The sequence below is a fragment of the Lepisosteus platostomus genome, unplaced genomic scaffold, assembly GCF_059453375.1.
Source record: "Lepisosteus platostomus isolate fLepPlt1 unplaced genomic scaffold, fLepPlt1.hap1 Scaffold_61_H1, whole genome shotgun sequence".
NCBI lineage: Eukaryota > Metazoa > Chordata > Actinopteri > Semionotiformes > Lepisosteidae > Lepisosteus > Lepisosteus platostomus.
Genome location: NW_028291677.1, coordinates 417,578 through 422,928, shown reverse-complemented (window position 1 = coordinate 422,928; position 5,351 = coordinate 417,578). Strand labels below are relative to the sequence as shown.

The window sequence follows — 5,351 nt, the reverse complement described above, 5'->3', positions numbered from 1 at the left end:
CCGCTCGTCGATACAGCTGCTGTGTGAAAAACGCCACATATGTGGCACATCCTTACACAAAGAGCTGCGGGTGAATGGAACAAGTTACCCGGACATGTTGTTACACCGGTTTCCTTTAAGACTGTGGTGGTGCTACTGGTATGGCGGCATGGTTAACGGCATACAGACCCCTGGCACAGACCACTTGTGTCAGGGGTCTGTATGCCGTTCCCAAAATCCACCTGCTGGATTTTGGCAACTTCAGGACGAGTGGGAATTTTCTCCTATCTGTCAATTCTGTTTTGTTTTGGAGACTCTTGGCTGCCTATGTTGAACAGTGCAGCGTGAAGGAAACATTTTCCAAAACTGTGTCAACTCAAAAGTTGTAAGAAAACCTCTCCAGCTGCTTTAACTCTCTTCATTTTTGTCATTTAATGTGACACTCGATGTATAACTGGAGCCTCACATATGCAAATGGTGAGGCTCCAGATCGACACCCAGTTCGACACCACTTTACAGTATATGACAAAAGCATGGCAGACTGTGCCGGACCGGCAGATAACTTCTGCTTATTTTTACCATATTAAACATTGGAAATCCAACCACTTGCATTTGTGACACTTGATTTTGGCTCCACCTAAGACACTCTTAAATCTTCAAACACTTTTCTCTTCTCCCGCAACACTCTTGTCTGTCGGCACTATGTGGCTGCGTTGCATGACAACCCATCTCACCACGGAAAGGAACCTAACAGCTTTGGTAAGAGAGGAGAAAAGGACCTGGCCTGTACGGGGCTCAAACCCGTGACCTTGGCGTTATTAGCACCACGCTCTAACCAGCTGAGCTAACCGGCCTCACGACATCAATCCTCTCTGTGCTGCAAAAAATCGATCTCAGGGAATTTCTTTTGCCCTCCTTTGAATAGAAAGCCGTGTAATTCAGTGTATGGGCTTTCTCGTGCAGTTTCATGGTTCTTGTAACCCAAATCCTACACTGGCCTGAAGTGCCCCCCCATTTCACAGCATTTTTCAGCTGATTTAAAATGTACCTAAAGGAGAAGCATTATTGAAGACCATCAATTACCAAGAGCTTTTGTCAAAGGTTTTGGTGGTCATTTTTAATGACCACAGAGCGCTGTGACCTCGGTTTTACATCTCATCCAAAAGACAGCGCCCTTTTACAACACAGCATCTCCGTCACTATACTGGGGCATTAGGACCCGCACAGACCTCAGGGTGAGTGCCCCCCCGCCGACACCATTAACACCGCTTCCAGCTGGAAGCTTTGTTTTTCCCTGTAGCTCACCCTCATTCGGGTACTGACCTGGCTCGCACCTACTTAGCTTCAGTGGGTTTGCAGTTGCGAGTTGCAAGGGGATGCAAGTGATGGAGCTGCTCGCTGCAAAAGCCACTGCATTGACCGGGAATCGAACCCGAGCCTCCCACGTGGCAGGCATGAAGTCTACCACTGAACCACCAATGCTCAGTGCCTGAGCCTTCAAAAAAGACGGTTTTTTGGTGCTCTGTGCAAAACGCGTCGACATCTGCTTCCAGCTGCAAAATGTCATTCGCGGACGCTGAAGAACTTATTTCCAAGGCAGCGGGTTTAAGCGATTGGGCGTTTTAAAACCACCAGGAACAGCAAGGAGGCGCGCTTCTTTGCTTGCGCCGGAACACACCGACTGGAGGCGGACAACGTAGTCGGCAGGATTCGAACCTGCGCGGGGAGACCCCAATGGATTTCTAGTCCATCGCCTTAACCACTCGGCCACGACTACAGCAAGCCCCACCGCCGCTGCGTTCTTGCTACAATCTTACCTGGATCGCGAGCCGCCGGCGGAAGCCTATTTCAAAGTCGTTCTCCGTTTCAAAAAAACATTTCCAAAATACAAGCCTTGCAGACAGACACGCCTCAGAGGACTTAAGGGTGGCTTCATGTCGGAATGATAAAGTCTCCCCGTCCGGACATGAAAATGCCACTTTGTTACACACAAAAAAAGAATCAACAACAGAGAAATGCCCGCAAGCATTTGAAAAGCCGCACCACTCCGCACTTGAAATAGCTCTTACATTAGTGGTAGACGCAGGAATCGCCTTTTTATTTACGCTCTTACCAACGCGATGGAAAGCAAAACAAAGCAAAGCAGAGCAAAACAAAACGAACAAACGAAAACCCTCACGTCCCGAACTTGCATATAACGCCGTTACGTGCCCAAGCGGTATTGTACGTCATCCTAGCACTGCACCCCGAGGCGTACGGTATATGGGAACGAGCACACGCCACGAATCGTCTCGAATCGCTCCCTACAGCTGTAAGGCGCCTTAAAGCATGCACCCCCAATATTCTTCTTTGCGCATCTGTGAAAGGTAAACTCTTGAGCAAACTCTGAACCAGCTCTAAGGAAACTAATCCGATTAGACGTTACTTTGACTCATCCTTTAAGGGACCCTTGTTAATTGGAGAAATCAATGATTTCGAATGAATTCTGTATGCGTTAAAAGACAGCTATACACAGAAAACATGCAGGACACTGCTCATGATGTTTCCCGAGCCGAAACACAGTGCGTTTTTCCAAGCCATTTGACAAAGCCCGCCCACTGAAAACTGCAGCAGATCGTGTAAAGGCGTTCAACTTTGTAACTACTGCACGCACAGGAAGCAGAATAAATTCCTCTTTTCAAACTGTCAAAGGTTTGCTGCAGGACATCGCACAATCTCTTTTGAATGGGGACAAACGATTTCTTATGGGGCGCAGTAAGTACAGACGTTTATAAAGCTCCACTCATGCCGACGATGCAGCATGAAGAAGTGCAACCTAACGTTTGACAGACAAAAGCCGGGCGCCGCCACAAGCAATATGAAATCAAACTGACAGCACACGGCGTTTCGCGCTGACTCAAAAGTGATCTCGACAGACGATGTTCTCTGCATAAAGCTGAAAGAGCTAAAGAGCGTTTCTGTTGAGACGTAACCCAGTGGGCAAAAGACGTATAATATACGTCTAATAAACGCATATCTTAGACGTCTAAATGTGGTCTACAATTCGTCTAGAATGAAATTCTAATATACGTCTAAAGTTAAACGTCAATTATACGTCTATATTTAGACGTTCATTATACATAAATGGTTGGAGTTCTATTATACGGATAAATTTAGAGGACTATTATACATATATGGTTGGAGTTCCGGATAACTTTAGAGGTCTATTATACGTATATGGTTAGAGGTCTATTATACGTATAACTTTAGAGGTCTATTATACGTATATGGTTAGAGGTCTATTATACGGATAACATTAGAGGTCTATTATACGTATATGGGTAGAGGTCTATTATACATCAAAGATAGATTTTATAGGTGTAGAAACAAGTAAAACAAGCCAATGATTAGGTTTAGAAATGTATTCTGAAAATACACATTCACACCTGAAACATATGTATTTCAAATTATACATTGTATACAATCAATCAACAATCAACATATGGGCAATAATCATAAAAACACAACTAGTCTTAAACTTCAGCTACAAATTCTGGTAACATGGCAATATACAGTATAGTAATGACAAACACAAAACTAATTACATTAACACACTAACTCAAAACCACATTTTGATTCAAATATACATTTTAAAATGTACAACTTCTATATTTCCAAGAAAAAAAAATATTACAATGGAAGTTAAGACGATTTTTGTCCACTGTTTGCAAACCCTGTCTAATTGTCCTAACAGTTAGAACCAAAAACCTATTATTTTCAGAGTCCAGATCTCCTGGCCCCCTGCCTTGCATATGCATTCTTCAAGTAACACATTGCGTGCTCCTTTATTTCTTTTTCTGTTGATGTAGGGTGGGACTTCAGCACCGCAGCTAGGAGAAAATTATATAATATTACTTCCCAAATAAATGATGATTAATATCTTCTTTAGTATAATCTAAAAAATGAACGGTTTACTAAGCTCAAAGCTGAAATAAATGTATAAAATTTGGCTTGCATCATAGCAGTTGAGCAATAAAGTCTGTCCTAATTAAAGAGTACCCAAAGTTTGAAAGTACAACATAGAATAAGAATAAGAGAAACGGCAAAACGATTTTGTGTCATCTTCCCCATTCACACTATTTTATGTGCCATTTTTTTGCTTATTCACATACTATTTTAATCAAAATAATATTAAGAAAGATCTGTATGTATTCAGATAGTATTATTATTGTTCATACTTACTCGTCAAAAGAGGATATCTGAGATATTTGCGGATATACTTCTACGTTTGAAAAACGTGTCCAAAATGGTGACCAACGAATACTAGCAATGCATTGTGGTATATAACCGGAAAATATGCTGGGTTCGTATAATCAACGTCGAATTGCAACCGTAAAATCGACGACATGAATAAACGCATATATAACGTCGAAAACACATCTAACACAGTGCCTGAGGCTTTTTACTGTATGTATCGTGTGTGCCGCAACTAGGAGTATACGGCACTCTGCACAGTGTACGAAGTAAATTATTTTCGCAGTAATTAATTTATTATATTTACTATATTTATTATACACGTGTAAATTAATTGCTGCGAAAATAATTTACTTCGTACACTGTGCAGAGTGCCGTATACTCCTAGTTGCGGCACACACGATACATACAGTAAAAAGCCTCAGGCACTGTGTTAGATGTGTTTTCGACGTTATATATGCGTTTGTTAATGTCGTCAATTTTACGGTTGCAATTCGACGTTGAGGCGACGTATATATACGTATAGCCGTACGTTCGCCGTAAATATACGTATATTCGACGAATCAATGCCCACTGGGAACAAGCTCGCTTCTTTCTACCATGATGTCACCATGACCAAATCTGTCTTTAAACACCTTGCTCAGTCTCTAACGAGACTGTCAAAAATTGCTTTCGCCGATTGTATTGCAAACCGGCGGAAGCGGGGTATTGGGAAAAGTTTTCAACTAGCAATAATCACGCCTCGGCTAACCCTCACAGGCTACGATACTGCCACTGCGCAAAGCTGACGGTTGCCAGGCAACCGCGGGGATCCTATGGAAATCGTTATCAATCGTCTCATGGCATGTCGTTGCTGTAACGCTTCATATTTGTCGTCTTCTTCTAGCTTGAGGTTTTGAAGAATTTCATGACAGACAAGGGCTCCGTTGGGAACAAAGAAACCCGTTGATTCTTTTCAGCAGCAGAAATACAACCCTTTAAATACAAGATGACAGAACAATGACGAAGGGCATGCCGGGAGGAACTCATGCACTACAGAGGAAAGGGGGCGGGCACGTACAGTTCACATTCAAGCCACAAGTACTCTTCTCGGATGTTGCACAAACAAATCCTAACGTCTTGAAAGCATTGCGGGATGT

The 5,351-nt window shown here is 42.8% G+C and overlaps 3 non-coding genes across 3 annotated transcripts; all 3 read right to left on the bottom strand.

Moving 5' to 3' along the window:
- Positions 1 to 759: 759 nt before the first annotated feature.
- Positions 760 to 833, bottom strand: trnai-aau (transfer RNA isoleucine (anticodon AAU)). The gene has a single exon. It is a non-coding gene; the product is annotated as a tRNA-Ile (tRNA).
- Positions 834 to 1,674: 841 nt separating this feature from the next.
- trnas-aga (transfer RNA serine (anticodon AGA)) lies at positions 1,675 to 1,756 on the bottom strand. Its single transcript has one exon. It is a non-coding gene; the product is annotated as a tRNA-Ser (tRNA).
- A 3,100-nt stretch (positions 1,757 to 4,856) lies between these two features.
- LOC148632511 (U4 spliceosomal RNA) lies at positions 4,857 to 4,998 on the bottom strand. The gene has a single exon (XR_015934352.1). It is a non-coding gene; the product is annotated as a U4 spliceosomal RNA (small nuclear RNA).
- Between the last annotated feature and the right edge of the window lie 353 nt (positions 4,999 to 5,351).